The sequence below is a fragment of the Leptidea sinapis genome, chromosome 20 (genome assembly GCF_905404315.1).
Source record: "Leptidea sinapis chromosome 20, ilLepSina1.1, whole genome shotgun sequence".
Classification (NCBI taxonomy): domain Eukaryota; kingdom Metazoa; phylum Arthropoda; class Insecta; order Lepidoptera; family Pieridae; genus Leptidea; species Leptidea sinapis.
In genome coordinates this window covers 3,187,111-3,207,023 of record NC_066284.1, presented here as the reverse complement: position 1 = coordinate 3,207,023, position 19,913 = coordinate 3,187,111, and the positions used below count along the sequence as shown (strand labels likewise).

General features: G+C 34.3%; 1 protein-coding gene across 7 annotated transcripts in view; it reads right to left on the bottom strand.

Annotated features, from left to right (window-relative positions):
* Positions 1–19,913, bottom strand: part of LOC126970325 (protein N-terminal asparagine amidohydrolase) — a 135,926-nt gene that overhangs the window by 70,894 nt on the left and 45,119 nt on the right. The window contains exon 1 of one of the 7 annotated variants that reach the window (XM_050816172.1): positions 1,367–1,525. The exons of 4 other annotated variants lie outside the window; for them this stretch is intronic. The gene's annotated coding sequence lies outside the window, so the exon portion shown is untranslated. Of the gene's footprint in view, positions 1–1,366; positions 1,526–19,913 lie in introns of those variants that run through there. 2 more of the 7 variants (XM_050816178.1, XM_050816175.1) reach the window with 2 other exon arrangements.

Here is a 19,913-nt window from a genome sequence, read left to right as displayed (position 1 = left end):
AAAATAATTAATGTATACTCGCGTCATACAATACAATCTCTTCTTCAACTATGATCGCCTGGTACCAAAACAATGTATAATGCTTCCTAACTCATTCACTCGCAGGCTGAATCCTATACATTTACCTGTCTGTGTCTCTATCGTCTCGCATTTTCGTTTCATCAAGTTTCAAATCACAAGGATTCTAAAGAAGTTTTCACTTCAAAAACGTGTGAGTACGGAAATGGATTATAAAAAGACTTGAATTAGGAGGTACAAATCGTCTGATACTGAACAATCGAATTCCACATACAAAAGAATAGTTGTATTTATAAATTAGTAGATGGCTGACAGTTGTATAAATTTTCTCTTTTAATGAAATGTAGTTGGAAATTGAGAGGAAACAGACGATATAATAATATTATCTAGTCGATAAACCGCATGGTGGGGGGGCGCCTCTACTAATGCTAAACTATTAACAAGTATAATATAAAAAAATAAATTTGTACCTACTTAACATAAAAATATCCAGAAGTATCTTCTAATGAAACTATATTATTGTTTCGTATCAGTTGGAAATGCATATGTAAATAATATGCTTTTCCTTACAAATTCGTGATATTGGAAGATTTGGTTTTTCACGCAACGAAAATTAAAACACCAAGAAACGACAATTTAATAGATAAATATACCTACCTATTGAAATAGTAATAATATAAATATAAATCTAATAATAGAAATAGTAATTCATATTATTTTGAATTTAATTAAAACTAAAGCTCGTCAGAAAACATTACTTACAAATTCCTGCCGCCATAAATTTTATTAATTTGCTGATCCTACGTAATATTTAATATAACACACTTCATATTGCTTTTACTCAAAACATGATTAAGTTAACGTTACAATGATAAGTTATTATTATCTTTAATTTAAATTTACTTTTACTATTTAATTAATATGATTGTAAAGTAACTCTAAGTTTATAATTACTTCTTCGTGTCATGTAATTCTGTCCTATAAGATAAAGACAAAAAGTTTTAAGTTTGTAATAACTTTACTTCGCGTTTATTAATAAACAGTAAAAGTTTATCACGAGGTTCAAGTTGGCCGTATATAATGACTCTAAACGAATTACACAATTTGTCTAACGCGAATAAAAAACTAAAAAAAACGCTTTGGTTGAAATATTAACGGAAATCTTATTTTGCAAATTGAAAATGGAATAATTTGATCAAATTAATGTATTGTCATCGGTCCTCCATAAATCTACGAAGTTTGACCGAAATCTGGTCAAAATCGCGCCCAAATGAGTCGGTTACAAACAAACATAAATACAGGTGAAGCTAATAAAAAGCGTGCAATATCAATTATGTTAATAACTCACATGGCAGATATTGACCTTGTTGAATAGCGCGATCTAAACTCTCATCCTTCGACACTTAAAGTTCGATAACACACGTCACTTCGAAAAGCACAGGGGCACGAGCGCACTCAACGACGGCGCAACGAGAAATGCTCTCTGCCAAATGGCTCATGCCACTTGCTGGCTGCTTGGAGCTGAAGACGAGAGGTGTGTGGCTGCCGGATGGGCGGAGCCTCACTCACTCCAAATATCCTGAACAATCAACATTACTGTACACGCCTTGTCACGCGCTGGGTCACACAATTACATTTCATTCAGCTTTCTGATCGCGAAAGAAACAACAACAGCCAGTAAATGCATATTTAACTTTAATTGTATTAATAACAATGGCCGCACGTGACTTCGGTTGAGATGTCGTTTATGTCCCAATTTCACAAATGAATCTAACTTTGATGAAGGATCACAAACCAAATCTATTTGGTTTAAAACAATACAACCAAGTACAGCTACTCATATTTGGTTCGAAAATGTTAATGTGACCAGGTATGACATTGTTACAGCTTTGAGGATTCGATCCGGACATATTACACTCAATAACTTTGTCTTTATTTAGGGTAAAGTAACTTCACCATTATGTATAGAATGCGGTAGATTGAGGATGCATACCATATTATGGTGGAATGTGTCCGAATCGAGGCTGAAAGAATAAAACTTTCTCTGAAATTCCAAATGAACTTATATGAAATAGAAGCATGTAATCTTACATTGGCTTTCCCCCTTTCGGAGGAAGCTAAGAGTATACATAAGTTGGTTAAGTTAGATTTACTTCGGAGATAATCATTATGAGGGTTGCATGTTCACTCTATGATCAAACCTAAATAAATAAAGATTTAAAAAATAATAATTTTGTGAGTTTCAATTCTTCACGCGTAACCCTAATTTAAAAAATAAAAGTTGTAGTTACTACGTGTGCCTTTTAGCCGGATTGAACTGACAGAAAAAACTTATTATTAATTTATTTATTGAGAAGACCAACAGCATAAATGTATATTAGAATAGCTGCCGAACAAGTATTTGTGTGCATTGAATAATTAGCTGTTACTTTGACATTACAAATAAAGACAGTTCAATATAATACTTAGGTATGTAAGTATTGATTATGTTAATAATGCAGGAACATAAAATGACGGCCAATAATAATTATTGTGATGTCCATAACATAAAGAGCATGGACAAACATGTTATGCCTACCACTCGGTTAAATCGGGTTGGTAGGTCTTTTGCTGGGCAAAGTCTTTATAATCTATAATAGGATCCCAGAAATTTTATTTAATACATCTGTCTACAAATTATAATGAATTCTCAAAAACGTATATCTGGTGAAGTGTATTCACTATTAAATAAAACTAGGATCAATTAATATCATAAAATAAGTCAATTAAGAGGAGTTTACTTCAAAAAGGTGAACTGTAATTCCATTTTTAAAAATGTTATCTATTCACATACATAACTTCCAGTGTCCAGATTGAATTTATTTTTTTATCCAAACTTTATTTGTTAGTTTGATACAATCCGTACTGTTGCTCGTTGTATTTTCTTTGATTAACACGAGTGTGACACATTTAAACAAAACACTTATAAAGGATTAAAACGCAGATTTTTATGTGAGTTAACCCGACGTTTCGAGACCTTTCCAGATCTCGGAAATCTCCTTCCAGTCCCCCTGAAAACGAGATCTGGAAAGGTCTTGAAATCGATGCCTCGTGGTGTTATCGGTCGTTCTTATGACGCATCCTTCTAAAATCTTAGTATGTTTTCTCAACTCTTCAGTTGAAGCTTCATCTACATGGTCTACTTTTCATCTGATAACCTGCTTGACCCCATTAAGCGCATATTAGGAAACTTACTTAAAATGTCGCTCTTTCAAATCCAAACTATTTTGATTTTTTTAACGAAACTTTTGGGATTACAGTAATAATCACCTCTAGAGTTAGTCACCACATCAAACATATTTTTTTTTAATTTAAAATTAAAGCTGCCGCTATATCAACATGTGAGTCAATGAAGAAAACACCATTATGATACCTGACACAAGTCCAAGTACCAACAATGGAACTAAGTTCTCACAAAACATGCACATCTTAGAACAGGGTACTTAGGCAATGAGTAATCAAATTTATAAAAGGATTATATTACCTAAAAATTTTGAAGAGTTCAAATATTCTTATATATATATCCTTGTGGGACGCTCCTTTGCACAGGATGCCGGCTACATTATGGGTACCACAACGGCGCCTATTTCTGCCGTGAAGCAGTAATGTGTAAACATTACTGTGTTCCGGTCTGAAGGGCGCCGTAGCTAGTGAAATTACTGGGCAAATGAGACTTAACATCTTACGTCTCAAGGTGACGAACGCAATTGTAGTGCCACTGGATTTGTCAAGAATCCTGAGCGGCGATGCATTGTAATGGGCAGGGTGTATCAATTAAGATCAGCTGCGTCCTGCTTGTCTCGTCCCTTATTTTCATAAAAAAATATTCATAGTTCCACCATCAGACCTGAACTTTATTTTCATCGGGGCCAATCTGGGTTTATCACCAAGCCATGCGATTTATCAAATCGATCCGTAAACTACGGAACAAACATAAAAAGTACAAATTTTTTAAGTCAGTTGTGGTTCAAAATAAAATATTTTTACGGACCCCAGGTACTGTGCCCCAGGTCCGGACTTTCAGTAATTCATTCAAAAAACGGTGTTTCATTTTATATCAACTCACACTCGAGTCACGAGACATTTACCAATCAATGCCAAAAAGATATAAACACTCTTATACTTTAATTTCTTTAGACACTAAAAATACATGTAAAAAGTTTATCTTATCGTTGTTTTTTCGTCTCCTACTTGACATGTGGGCATATTTTTATTACTCTTAAAGTTGGGCAAGTATATTATTATTAATATCGGAGACAATGATAAGTGGTATTCAAGGAGTATTTAATCAACTAGAGACGGCATTAAGGTGTTAAATTCTAATATATTTTAATACCTCATAAGTACTCAAATGGGTGGCCGTATCTTAAATACCTATCAAGTGTGTCGGCCTCGCAAAACAAGTATTTTGTACCGAATTAATTTTCTTTGAACCAGTTGAATATTTTCAGAAATCATTAAAACGTCAGTTGTCAAAATGGCGGTGGATCTAAAAGAGACATCATGTAAAAGTCATTGGACTGCTTTTTATACCAAGCGAAACTATATTATTATTAAATGATTGTTTCAATCACATTTAAAAAAAAAGAGTGTCAGCTATATTGACGATGGAGGGTTAAATGTCAGTCACATGCATAAATAAACTCCATTTAAAATTTGACAAATAAATTTATTTTTTGCATTATGAATTAATGTATCCATCTAAATTTTTATACTTTTAAAATAATAATGAAAACTGTCAGACGTATGAAGTGTGTAGTTTTGACGGGTGTAACACCGTCTTTCAGCGTGATAAACATTTTGCAACACATTTGAACGTTGCATAGTCTCTGTGGAAAATAAACTGACGATCTTTACACCCACAAAACAATCAGGTGAAGACATTTTTTTTTTAAATTTAAATTATCTTATATTTTAAGTTCAATGAGTATACTATTAATTTCATATAAATAACACCACAATATATTTATTAATTTTGTGTCGTAATATTATATTTATAATTCTTCTTAAAAGGCTTACTCATGTGTTTTGCGTACTGAAAAAATGAAGGGACAGTTATTACCACCTAAAGGAGCAAGGGTGGCAGTGATCACATAGGTAGCATAAAATAACTCTCAAAAGTCCTCTTAATCTTTAAAAAACCCTCAATAAAACAGAAGTATAGCAGTAGTACAGTCTCGTACTGAATCTTTTTCCAGTTGTTCAGACATGAAAACATTTAAACACTTGATGATACGAGCGTATATAGTGGAATAAAGTTTACAATTGCAGCTTCTGCGCATGGCGTCTCCATTTTCGTTAAATACTCTAATATGCTTCGTCCAAATTCAGTGCGTCTTCCGATAAAGTTATCTCTAAAATGACAAGTAATAATTACAAAAGCTGTGAACACTTTTATCACAAGTTTGTACGTGATATAGTGTTTGTTATATAAACAAAAAATATAACAGTGGTTTCACCATAACAAATTATCTCATCGACTCTTCATTTTTTAACAAAAACAATTATTGAGAAAACATTTTGAATCCTATTTTTAAGCGACTTAATCGAATCAAAAAGCCTATCAAGTACGCCTTATTATTTTTTTTATATTTAATTTGCAATGTGTATGTTGATTGCACCAAAATTTTGAATCTGTTATCCTCAACTGATCAAGATGAAATCTTCCAAGTTTGTTAGTAATAATTACACGTTTCTTATTTTGATAAATACTTGTCATTGTTGTTATGTGAAATGTTAACAAATATTTGGCGTGGCGGCGTCGTAGCATTTGTTATCTTCCCCAGTATGAGTGCGAGGGAAGCGATGGCTGGTCCATGCGTCATGCAAACGGGCGCTGCTTGTTGTGCCTGCTCGGCCTTGTCTTCAGATATTTCTCCTTTTTATTTTTATATCGATAACATACTGACCATTTTAAATATATTTCTGCTCGCATACTACACTTGCTTAATTGGCATTTTCTCAAAATTGATTCCTTTCGATTTCTTTTTCATGTCATTTCTAATATACTAGATACTTATTAACAGTGTATGCGAATTGTATATCTACTGCATTTATTACTCTTTTGAGTTTTTTGTAATAATAATTGACGTCTATTTCTTTTAACTAACACAAATAACTCAAAAAGATTGACTGATTTTGGTGCATTACTTTACATTGGTACATTGAATATAAAAATAATTTTAAATGTTTTAACTATACATATAGATTAATAAAAGTGAAAATGAGCCACTTCTTTTCATTAAAGCTCAACTCGTGGTAAATCTACGACATTTATAAGTGTCATTTTGACTTAATTGAATTAATGATTGTCAATTCATCCTTTCTGACAACTATTCTCGATAACGCGTCTTTAAAAATCGCAACCCATTTCTGACTTCTGTGAAAAGACAACGTCTGTGCAAAACTGCACTATGATCGGTTTATCACTTTAAAAACATAACAAATTGTTTAGATTTGCAAGTGCGACATCTTAAGTCAATTTACTAATATGCAAATATTGGGTTCGAGCAGGTTATCAACTATAAAGTAGATCCTGTAGATGAAACGACTTGAGAGTTGAACAAAGCATACAATAATTTACGACGATACATCACTCGAACGGTTAGCTCAGTTGATAGAGCACTCGCACGCAACGCGAGAGATCGTGGGTTCGAGTCCCGCATCGTTGATAAAATTTTGTTTTCAAATTTTATTTGTGTATTAATCCTAGTAATGAGGGTTATCACTTTAAAAAACCAACAAATTGTTAAAATTTCTTATTAATTAATTGTTATTATTATTATTATATTAAGAAAATAATGAATCTTTTACACAAAAATTACAAGTAAAATACCTTAAGGGCTGAAGAGCGCCAGTCGTGTGCCATAAATCCGGTATTCGTGTTGGAAGGTAAGCTCGTTATTAAGATGTCAACAAGAGAAATGCACTCACTGATATTCAAGAAAATATTAAACCACAAATCATTGTTATGAAAGTGGATATATCATGCTCGAACCGGCTAACTATTTTTAATAAACTGTGATTGTATTCAATGTCTGTTAATGTATTCATATATATATAATATATACTAGCTGACCCGACAGACGTTGTTCTGTACATCTAAATATATAAAAATTAATTGCTGTTCGTTAGTCTCGCTAAAACTCGAGAACACCTGGACCGATTTGGCTCTTTTTGGTCTTGAATTATTTGTGGAAATCCAGGGAAGGTTTAAAAGGTGAATAAATAGGAAAATGCTGCTAAATTAAATAAAAACAACAAATTTGTTTTTCCTTTGATATGTCCATACATAATTTCTATGAGAGAATTTATTGACGCACGGTTTGACAGTTCTGCTGTGAAACAATTTCAATACGACAGCAAGATGCATATTTTACGAAGTACAAATTCATATAAAAACATTATTTTATTTATAATATACAGAACAACGTCTGTCGGGTCAGCTAGTAATAAATAAAATACTGTTTTTTATGAATTTGTCAATACTTCATAACATCAAGAATTATTTCGTAAAATATACTCCCAGTTGTTATAATGAAATTGTTTCACAGCAGAACTGTCAAACCGTGCGTCAATAAATTCTCTCACAGAAAATATGTCCATACAAAACAAATATTGGAAATAAAAAGAATTACGGGTCCCAAATCGAATTAAAAACTATCCTATCTCTCAATTTGGACTAAACTGCACTACATGAAGTAATCCACATTTAAATCCAAGCAACGTGTCACGTAATTTATATAATATATATAACATATATAACAGTACTAGCTTTTCCATGTGACTTCATCTGCGTGGAATAGTAATTTTGGGCAGCATTTTTTGTCTTTTAGGATACTTTGCAAATAATACAAAATATTATTTCCACTGCTGGGAGCGCTTTTCTACGATACAGCGCATATTCCTTGATATTGTAGACAGTCTCTTATAATAGTATCACCCTGCAAACTTTAATCTCCTATTTCATCCCAATGTAGGTCAAACTTTCAAAATTGTTCGAACGAATTTATTAATGCTTATCAAGAACATAAATACAAAGTTTCATACTTTTATCACTGAAAATAACGAATTCCCATGCCAACTTTCATGCCCTTTTTAACCGACTTCAAAAAAGGAGGAGGTTCTCAATTCGTCGGTATTTTATTTTATTTTTTATGTTTGTTACCTCAAAACGTTCGACTGGGTGAACCGATTTTGATAGTTCCTTTTTTTATTTGAAAGCTGGTCCTTTCCGTGTGGTCCATTGTAATTTGGTCCAGATCTGACAATGGCATCCATGAGAAAACCATAAGTGTTAAATTTGCTATACACACGTATAGCAAAGTAATAAGATAAATTTACGAATAGCTCAATATCGATGATTCTTTTTTTATTGGAAAGGATATACTTCAAAGATAGTTGGTGAGAGTTTGGTTAGGTTCTGATTACGGAATCCATGGCAAAGTAACGGAACTCTTGAATTAAGCGCTTACGTTCATTGCTGCATTGAAATTTTTTGTATATCTACACATATTTAAACAAATTCTTAGTAATTTTACTTCAAATTCACTAAAAATCAAAAAATCAAAAAATTAACAAAAAAACAACCGACTTCAAAAACACTATTCCAAAACAATAGATATAAATGCACTAAAAAGTATTAAAATAATTGCGTAGTTTTATACAATCTTATTAATAAATCTAATTCTAGTTACGATTACTGTAATTTTTGGAGTCGGTGTCCTTCCGCCGCGGAATATAATCAAAATCGAATTCGGAGTTAGGCGTCAAAGTGTCACGTTGTTTGGACTTCCATACGAATTTTCATCCCCTATTTCATCCCTACACAGTTCGAAATTTTAAAAACGCTAGACCAAATATTTATTTATTTTTTATCATGTGCCTAAATACAAAGTTCCATGTTGTCATCTTCGATAGTGACGAACTTCCATACAAACTTACATCCTTAATTTCAACCCGTTCATGCCCTTTTTACAAAAAATGGTAGCCTATGTCCTTTTACAAGCTCTAGTCTATCTCTGTACCAAATTTCATCAAAATTGATTCAGTGGTCAAGGCGTGAAAGTGTAACAAACAAACTTACATTCACATTTATAATATTAGTTTCCCTACTAATAGGGATGTAATGTATTGTTTGTAACATACGCTTTTACAAGAAAATTAAATTTAATTGAATTTAAATTAAAGAGGGAATTGAAAAAAAAAATCTCTCCTGCGGTTCTCCACATTTCTGACTCGATCTCACAGGGAAACTCCGTTATAATAACCGTTTACTACTCGTATATCTTGTTAGTTGGGTACTAGAAAAGAGATGAAAAAACTGACTTTCACAATTTACATAAACAAGAAAAAAAAAATTACTATTAAACTCTCAAACTTACGGATTTCAAGCTTTATACCGTTTTCCATGACGGCTAACAATGCCCATCAAAAACATAAAAGGCCTTACAAATAAAATTGACATAAAGTTATAACTAAGCATAAACCAAGAATATGTAAAATGTTTACAAATAGACATTGCCTACGAATAGTTTGTTCGGACGTATAACGTTTCCCGCGTTTATTTGCAAGGAAGCTAGCTTGTCATTCGAAAAACTTCAGAATTATCATTGTATTGACAGTGTTGTCAACGATATTGTAAACATTTTGCATTTTCTTTGTTTATCATCAATTACAACTTTATACCAAGTTTATTTGTAAGGTCGAAAATGTGTATGTTAAAAAAATGTGCCACGTGTTATGGTTATTTGCAATTCCAATTAGTACCAACATTCAGTTAAAATAATGTTTATAGAATAATTTGTAACCTGTTAATATTATATTGTTTGAGTTATTATATTTAGTATGTTTTTATTACATTCTTAGTGATGTCACTTTATTATGATGTTGAAGTTTAGCATTATTAAGATTGGTAGTAGGGTAACTGCTACGAATTGCTCTCAGCTATTGGGCACTTCTTGTTGGGGTAGTCGAAAGTATATGACGTGCTGGCTGCTGGTCACCCGACCGCCTACTTGTTATAAATCATTTAGTGTTACTTGTATATGACATAGTTGTGATTATAGTTAAATTATTGAATATGTGTTCTTTTTTTATGGAAAAGAAGGACAAACGAGCGTACGGGTCCTGGTGTTAAGTGATGCAACAGCTTGCAACACCAGAGGAATGACAGGAGCGTTGCCGGCCATAAAGGAAGATGTACCCGCTTTTTTTGAGAGTACCCATGTCGTATCGTCCCGGAAACACCGCACAAGGAAGTTCAATCATAATAAAGCTCCTTGAAAACCGCATTGTGGAGGACACCACACATACAGATGGTGGGGATGATTTCCTAACTTGTGGCGTGTATTCTATTCAAGTGGTTCGTAAAAGTCTTTTATTATACACGCTTGAAGGTAAAGGGCGTAATAGTCATTTATGCAACTGTTCTGTAATAAGGGGTATTAAACACGAATGTGGGTTTATCAAACGAGGCGAAGTCGAGTGTGATAATAGTGTCACATGAGTGTTTCAATACCTAATTATCAACAGTTGCATACAAGACTTTATCTACACCCACCCATAATATGAATCCTCTATAAAACATTCTGAAACTGTTAGCTTACTGCTAACATTGAAAAAGCCAGTCCTAGTAACCATAATATCATCCAAAGGAGTGTTATTATGAAGACGGATGATATAATGTTGTACTGAATTTCATTACAACACTCGTTTGGATGATGTAATGGTTATTAGCACATTGGGTGTTTTAATGTTGGCAATAAGCTAACTGTTTAAGAATCTTTAATAGAGGATTTAATGCATGGGTGTAGATAAAAGTCTTTTATTATAGACGCTTTAAGGTATAAAGGGCGTAAATACCGTTTATTGTTTGTACTAAGGTGATCACATCAGGTGATCATGATGGAACGGCCAACCTTTCACGATGTTTACACACAACCTTTCATACGTTCCCGTTTCGCGAACAACGCTAAATACCCGCTTTTGTCTCGAAATAGTTCCTAATGAATGTCACATGCAGTTGCCGGCGCGGTTATCTTGGAAAGTAAAAGGTTACTAATATCTTATAAGGATTGTATTGCTGGCGCTGCCGCTCCGTTCACATGCAAGACATTCATCGGCTCGTAATGTGATATCAGAGTCATTAAAACTTAAAACTGCATGGTGTCGTTAGAATTACCAGTGGGAGGCTCCTTTGTACACGTATACGTGGTTCCGGCTAGATTATGGGTACCACAACGGCGCCTATTTCTGCCGTGAAGCAGTAATGTGTAAACATTACTGTGTTTCGGTTTGAAGGGCGCCGTAGCTAGTGAAATTATTGGGCAAATGAAACTTAAAAAAAAAAAAAAATCCTGAGCGGCACTGCATTGTCCATTAGGGCGTATCAATTACCATCACCTGAACGGCCTGCTCGTTTCGTCCCTTATTTTCATAAAACTATGTTGGAGTACGCGCATCATACAAATTCACTTTTGAGATTTTTTACGCGCCATAAGAAGTATAACGTCAAAATTACATCTATAGATCCCTCAATTAAATATTAAAAAAAAACACGACTCAACATACTTCAATTGATTAAGTGCTCTTCACACGACGTCGTCAACGTGGACAGCCCTTAGTCAATTATTAAATAGATCCGTTATTTATTATGACAATATAAAGATGAGAAAGACATTCTCCTGATGGTAAGTCATACGCCCTACCAAGGCAGTGTCGTTCAGGATTCGTGAAATTCTGAGCGGAATCGCAATTGCGCTCAACTTGACACATAATTATATACAAATTAAATTTGTAACCAAAATTTATGAACGATGCGGGACTCGAGACCGCGCCTCAATGGTTCCGTCCTACCGCCCTTACCAACTGAGCCAACCGTTGAACAAGACATACCAAAAATTACGATACCTACATGCGTCACTCGAACAGTTGGCTCAGTCGGTAAGACTATTGAGACATTGTATTTTTTCTTTTTATTAAATATTATTTGAATAAAATTGTTATGGTAAGCCCCCTGATGGGATAACCCAGTGGCCTGGCGAAAGAAGAGGGCGCTGATATGCGACATGCGTCGGCAGTCTGACTCCTTCTGCTTCGACTATTGTCAGGAATAGATTAGATCTGTAGTTGTAGTAATTAATATATTTTACCGTTTACTACCAAATTAAAGGTGAAAAAAAAGCCGATCGAATGGCTAAAAATGGAAAAAAATGTGAAAAGGGGAACACAATGTAGCACAATATAAAGTTAGATGGAGTGAGCCTCATCGTCATCATCATCATCAGCCTCACAAAGGCCTCCCTCAAAGATCTCCGCGTCAGCTTATTGAGGTAATAATAATAAGAAACATGAGAACGCGTAAGTGTCTCTAAAAACAGCTCACCAAAAACCAATTGTATAATGTCACATGAACACAATTCCAATAAAGAATATTGAATATTTAATTTACAACCATCAACGCCTCCGTCACAAAAAGCAATAGCGCCACTGACCTCTAGTCTCTAGTATTTACCACTGGACTGGCGGCTGTCAAAGTGCTTTTGTGCCTGTTTGATATTCGCCATTTTGGCGCTGTTGTCCATGTAGCGAGAGTCTGAGGTACAAAAACTAGTGATGACAACTTCAGCAAACATCAATACCGTGGGAAACTATTTACAAAAATAATTGTGTACTTTATTACGTTGATTCCTGAAGGATAAATAAGACGGAAAACTACCGAAATTAATTCAAAATTCAATAATACTTCAGAGTATTGTGCGTTCCTGCACAGCCATTTGTATTATACGTCAAAATTAGTTCTCTGTACGCTCGCTAGTGGCGCTTCAAACAGGCACAAAAAATTTACAGTCAAACATATGGAACAGCCTGTCCAGTGGTATTGATACAGGTCAGTGAATAGCAAACATTTGGAGCAATAATAAATCCAAACACAGAGAGTATAACATTAATAATTGAATACAATAATAACTCAAATGGCACTGCGGGCTGCTAGCTTTCTAGAGAGTGAGTACACAGGAGTGATACGGCGCGACGTAATTTATAATCCAACAACAATAAACAGATAGTTAATTGCGCCGCTGTCACGGGCCCAGTATATGGTAATGAGGATAGGATCGGGCCCGTCCGGACAATATCTCTCGGCGGTGAAAGGTTGACGTGTGTTGTAAAATAGAAACGCTCACGGCAGCGCACCGACTGGCTGACTGGTGGCTCGGGAGAGGGTCATATTTATGTTACAAATATGATATTCATTCATTCATTCACGCCAGACTCCTAGAGGGGTGGGTACAGATTACGGACCTTCATTTGCCACGGCTCTATCATAATGAGCTAGCTTCGTTCAGGAAAAGTGTATACAAAAATTATTATTTTAATAATATCTTAAAACGTTTTTTTACAATAAAATATATTTTTTTACACTATTTTCAATTTAAATTTATTTTCAATTTTTTAGTTGAATTTTATATAAAGCGTGCTTTTTAGATTTTTAACTATTATTTATTTTTCATTTCTTAGTCAAATTAGTGTAATGGCATCGGTCCTCGATAAATCTACAAAGTTTGAACGAAATCTAGCCGTTTAAAGTGGGTCAAAATCGCGCCCAAAGAAGTCGGTTACAAAGATACAAACATACATACAAACATACAGGTGAAGCTAATATAAAGCGTATAAAAACTAAATCTATGAAAAAATCTGTTTATACTCGTAGTTCGTAGATGTTGCGTATTTGCGCTTCAAATAAAATTCGTAACCTATTTATCTAGTATACAAAATTCTCGTGTCCCGGTGTTTGTTACCATACCTACTCCTCCGAAACGGCTCAACCGATTTGTAAGAAATTTTGTGTGCATATCGGGTAGGTCTGAGAATCGGCGAACATTATCTTTATTTTATTAAGATTCAGCATTGAATAATACATACAAGTTTAAATTTCCACTTTTTTAAGATCAACCCCTGTTTTTAAATCGCCATTTTTATATTCTGTTCGATCCAAAGAGCCGCAATAGGGTTGCAATTTGGCAGTCGAATAAAATAATTATTAAAGTACGATATATTTGGTAGGTCTGGCAATCGTTTGTCATCTATTTTTTATACTCCGAAAATTTCAAATATTGAATTTTTTTATTATTTATTTATAGGGTAAATAGAATGTTTGCTGGGTCAGCTAGTATATTATACATTTTTAATTTAAGAAGAAGAAAATAAGTCATAAATAAGTAACTAAAAAGTATTTTAGCGCCATATTACAGCGGCACTCACGTAATTCCGAAACACAACAGTATAAGTGTACTACTATTTTACAGAAATATATTTCCGGTACCTACACTGTACAACCAAAAAGACACATCAAGATAATCTTGCGAAACCTTATTTAGCATATAATTGTCAAGAAGCCTCATCACGCTTATGCCTTGTTCCACTCCTACCCACTGTTTGTTTAGCCCATGGCTCGCGTCCGCATCTGTGAGATAGGTGCAGTACATGCGCTTTCAGGTACGCCCCGCACTATCCGAGCTGACACCAATAGGTTTTTATCACTACCAATCTAGTTTGTGAAAGTCTTCGTAGTCGCACGCGATAAGCCTCACATAGGCGTTCGTTTTCCCTTTCGAATTATAATATTATTATAGTACAACTTCTGTCTCTTGTAGGGATTAATAAATAATAGATTATACTAAGTAAGATACAACTTTTTAAAGCTTAAAATTCATTGACTAGTTAGAGCGCTGTATCTGTCAATATAATGTAATAACCCAAGATTCACAAAGCGTACAAAGTAAAACCACAAAAACCCTCCATTTTCTAAAAAAAAAAAACGAGAAAAAAGTTCATTCCAATGACAAGAGTTATACGTAACAAGCGATGTTTAACTGGTTTCGAAGTATAAGTATAATGTAGAAGTGTTCCAAAGAGTTCACCTGATTCCTGCCGCCGAATTCCACAAATTAGGATATCATCCCCACCATCTGGACACGCGTCGTTCCTCCACAGTGCCATTCTCCAGGAACTTTCTTCCACGTACACAAAAGCTGTGGAATGAGCTTCCTTGTGCGATGTTTCCGGGACGACACGACATGGGTACCTTCAAAATAGCACGTGCGTCTTCTTTAAAGGCCAGCCAAGCTCTTGTGATTGCCTCCTCTGGTGTTGCATATAGCTAGCGCACCTGCACGTTGTCTTTGGTTTGTTTTAATTGGTTTACACCATACTAAACATTAACATGGCCAAACGTTTATTTGTGCGACTACTTCTCTTATCATCTCTAAAGCCAGAACGTTTAATCTTATACATATTTGATCGAAAGCTGTACCTAGCTGCTTGTAATAAGGTACACATTAATAGTTATATAAATCTGTCTTCTAGAGGAGTAGCTGTGATTGCAAGCCTCCATTTGGCACGGTCCAGACACACTTGCCTAGCTTACTCCACTTGCAACAAACCTTTAAAACATGCTCATTTAACATTGGTACTCATGAGACCACTATTTTCAATACATTCACAAATATAAAGGCGGAATGTATGCCTAGGTCAACCTTACAATAATTCCTCCACATTTGCCCTATAAATTTGTACTGTGGACAGTCATATATAGAAGAATTTTTGTAAATCAAATGCCTAAGCTGTCAAGTAGTAAGTGTATCTGTACAATAATAAATATTGTAACCAATACCTTAATAATATTTTAAGTTCATTCTGAGTATGGAATCTTTCTAACCGTGATTGATAACATATCGTAAAGCAAGCGAGGATATTTTGTTACAAACATTACATAAAGCAATAGTCGTAATAACGACTCATACAACATTATTAATTGCAGCGAAAATCTGACGAAACACAATAATAAACCTAAATAAACATCGGTTCAGAATGTCGATTCAAGTCACGTAGCGTTCTCGATCGTATTTGATATCAAAACTCATAAAGCAAAGCGTTCTTCGCTAATAGTATAATATATAAATAACAAATGAATTTGGCACGGCAAGAGCGTGGCTGCAATAATGATGCAGAAATAGAGTTTACGATTTAATTAACCGAATTGTTGCCGGGCAAATGCTGAAATTATGTGTAAATGTGATTTAGCGTGTGTGTTGCCAGTGATGACTTACGGTACGCAGACGTGGTCACTAACTATGGGCATTAAGATAAAGCTCATGGTCGCTCAGAGGGCAATGGAGAGGGCTATGCTCGGAGTTTCCCTGCGAGATCGAATCAGAAATGAGAAGATCCGTAGGAGAACCAAAGTTAATAAAAATGATGATCTGATTTAGCGGCAACATATCTGAGACTTATTTTAATAATATTCATGTTAAGCTGTGGCGTGCGAGCACTATTCGTATTTCCACTGAGACTTTACTTTATCACAATTGCGCCGCCAAATTTAATATTAAATATTTTTTTTAATAATTAAAATTTCGGTTGTTCAAAAATCCTGAGCAGCACTGCGTAGAAGTGGGCATTGCGTTTCACTTACGGAAGATCTTGCTTGTCGATTAATTTAATAACAAAAAACCTTATAATAATAAATAATAAAGACGCTCTACAAGTAAATAATATAATTATTGTGAACCTTGATTCTTAAAAAACAGGAATTCTCAATGTTTGAGTCTGTTTACTCTGATACGGATTAACTATTCAAGTCCTCAAGTATCTAAAGGGTACTTCTGTAATATAAAAAGCATTTGTGAGTCTAAGTATAATATACAAATAAAAGCTAATTAAAATAGAACACTAGACAATATCTTACAGAGGGCTAGTCTATGCGTAGCGCGTAAAATAAATCGCATTTGAAATCTCGGGCGCCACAATACCTGAAACAACGAGCACCTAGGAAACTCGATAAATGCCTCAATTTATGATACACCCGAGTGCCGTATCGATATCAAAAGCATAAATAGCAGTCTGTGGTTAACTGCTGTTTTCAATGATAAATACACTAGTGGAATTGAGAGAAGAAAAATTGCAACGCAATGTGGAAGAACGACTTAAAACAATGACAACAATATTAAAATAAAAGAAAATTAATAAAATATTTGAATTGATTGATCGATTTCAGGCGGAATGCATTTTGAGGGTTGCAAACGCAAATGGCAATAAACGGAACCTTTATGGATTCGTCATGTCTGTCTGTCTGACCGTACGTATGTCAAAGGCACATTTTTCCGAAACTATAAGAATTATACTGTTGAAACTTGGTAAGCAGATGTATTCTGTGAACCGCATTAAGATTTTCACACAAAAATAGAAAAAAAAAACAATAAATTTTGAGGGTTCCCCTTACTGAAATTCAAACAAAATTTTTCATCAAACCCATACGTTCTATGGATAAATCTTCAAAAATGATAGAAGTTTCTAATATAAATTTTTTCTAAACAGAATAGTTTGCGCGAGAGAAGAACTTTCGAAGTGGTAGAACGTGTGCCAAAATATGTGCCGTGTGTGGTAAAAAAAAATTAATGCTAAATTCAAGAACATATCAAAAACAAATAGATAAAAAAAAATAACTTTCAATACGTATTATTTTGAAGCTGATCGTTATCCAATTTCACGGGCACTAAACAAAATTAGCATTACACTGACAATTTAACAAAGCGATCTCAATAACTTGCGCTGAACGAGCTGCAAGACTGCGCCAGACGCATGTATTAATCACGCGGATGAGATGCAGGCACGTTTTATTGCCATTTTACAAAATATGAGCATCGAAATCAATTAAGTTAATATGCAATAATTGGCAACACGAACCATAGTCTGTGTTACAACTTACAAGGAACGTGTAATCACAAATGAGCGGAGCAGCGTTAACTGCCAATTTGTGTCAAGATTATAGAAAATACAGGCTTTGTTGCACTCAAAATAAGCGTAACAATTTAAGGTAATTCTATTCAATTAAATTTTCCCAAGTCAATTATTAGTTTATAGGATGAGAGTACAAGTACAATGTAAAAATTGTTGAATGTTGTTTAGCAGAGTCGACGCGGAATTATATTTGTTTAAATCGGCCTTAGTAACGAGTAGTTAGAATTTATTATAACTTATGATCGACCTTATAGTAAATATAAAACCTATTAAACAAGCAATAATTAATTATTATACATCTTATACAATAACAAATTTAAATCTAACTACATTGGAAACGGCTCTAATGATTTTATCATTGTTTGTTAATTTATTTATATAACTGTTTTTCCTGATAAAATTAGATTTCATAAGATTTTATTGTACCTATTGTTGCTTTTGGATGTCAAATTCAGGTTTTTACCATCTAAAAAGTATAAACTGATCAAACAACACAGAGCCAATTCAATTATATATATGTTTAGATTTGGTACTTATTAAACGACAAAATGTACTGCTCATTCGAAAAGATAGTCCTCATCCCTGTGAAAAACCTCAGCGGGCTCGTGCTTTTTGCAAAATAATGTCTATAATATGAATAGGGCAGAATAAATACTAATAGGGCATAAAATAATACTAGTCGGGACATTGAACATACATTTGGCGTCAATGAGGACAATCTGATAGCATCAAAGTAAATGGCAGCAACATAACGGGAGATGTTTTAAATTTAGCACGGATAAGCAAGGCCTCAACTATTCCGGATCGTTAGGACGCCGCCGTGAGATGATCGATAATAATGGTAATTTTGCTTCGAACACGTGTACATCGACGATCGCGATTCTACACCCGTCCTATTAGTACGTGCAAAACTCGCTCAGGGTGTAGCAAATAGCCATAGACAATCTACGCAACTATTTCTTATTTTGTTTTCAGTGTTACATATTTTAAGTCCCTTTAAAAACTTGGGATACGTACTTACACTATTTTACACAGAATTTTAAAACAATTCGACAAATAGTTTTTATTTGAGGTGCGCCTGATTCATCTGTTTAATAAACTTCTGTAATATAAAAAACATAATAGGCAAAGGATAACCTAACCTAAAGATTACCAATTGCGAAGCTGTTTTTGGGTGTTTCTTTCTTCCGAATTACTTCAAAAAAATGTAAGACTAGTTTAGCAGGTTCTAGATAGCATTTGCACGAAAGCAGCTATCAAAGCTACGAAAGGTAGATCTAAAGATTAGCGCGCTTAATAACAAAACTAATCATCTTTATAATATTAGTAAGTAATTATCCTTGAAGCTATCTGTTTCTACAAGACTCGAAAAGAATTAACATTTTTAAGACTCGGCACATTACATACACTTACCATTTCATTTGTTAGAAATGGCACTTGGTGAATAAATATCATGAATACTGATATCAGTTCACTCTATACTAGAGGTAAATTTATCGACTTCTTTAGCTAGGTAGCCAGCGAGCTTCTTGATGTAGGAGAACTTTGACGTTGTGCGCGCGTATAGTAATTAGTATAATTTTAAAAACTTAATTCGTAATTACTAGCAAAAAAGCTACTACAAATGCTACCTAGTCCAATGAAGTATTCATGAAATCATATAAACGTATCTTGCCTAGTTTATCAAATTCTCAACAATTCCACCAGACTGTTAGTTCTGCTTGCGCCGTATTAAGTGACACAGACAAGCCTGCGACATTGAGCCGGGCAGCGCAGACGCGTGTATTTATGTGATGTCCAGCCTCCTCGGACCAGCATAATGGCAACACAATATCACAATACGGGCATAGATTTATGCTCGGGCGCATCGCACAAGGAAATCCCATAGTTATTTACCGGTTGGAAGTTAAGTGCAGCAGATTTATCGGTTGCGAGGCCGCCGTGCTTAGAGGCGATCCTGTTTCAGTGTATCGCGAATACACAATATAAATTTGATTAATTTTGTGCTGTTGATGACAAATTGGATATATGAAGCAACAATTCAGTTATTATCGAAT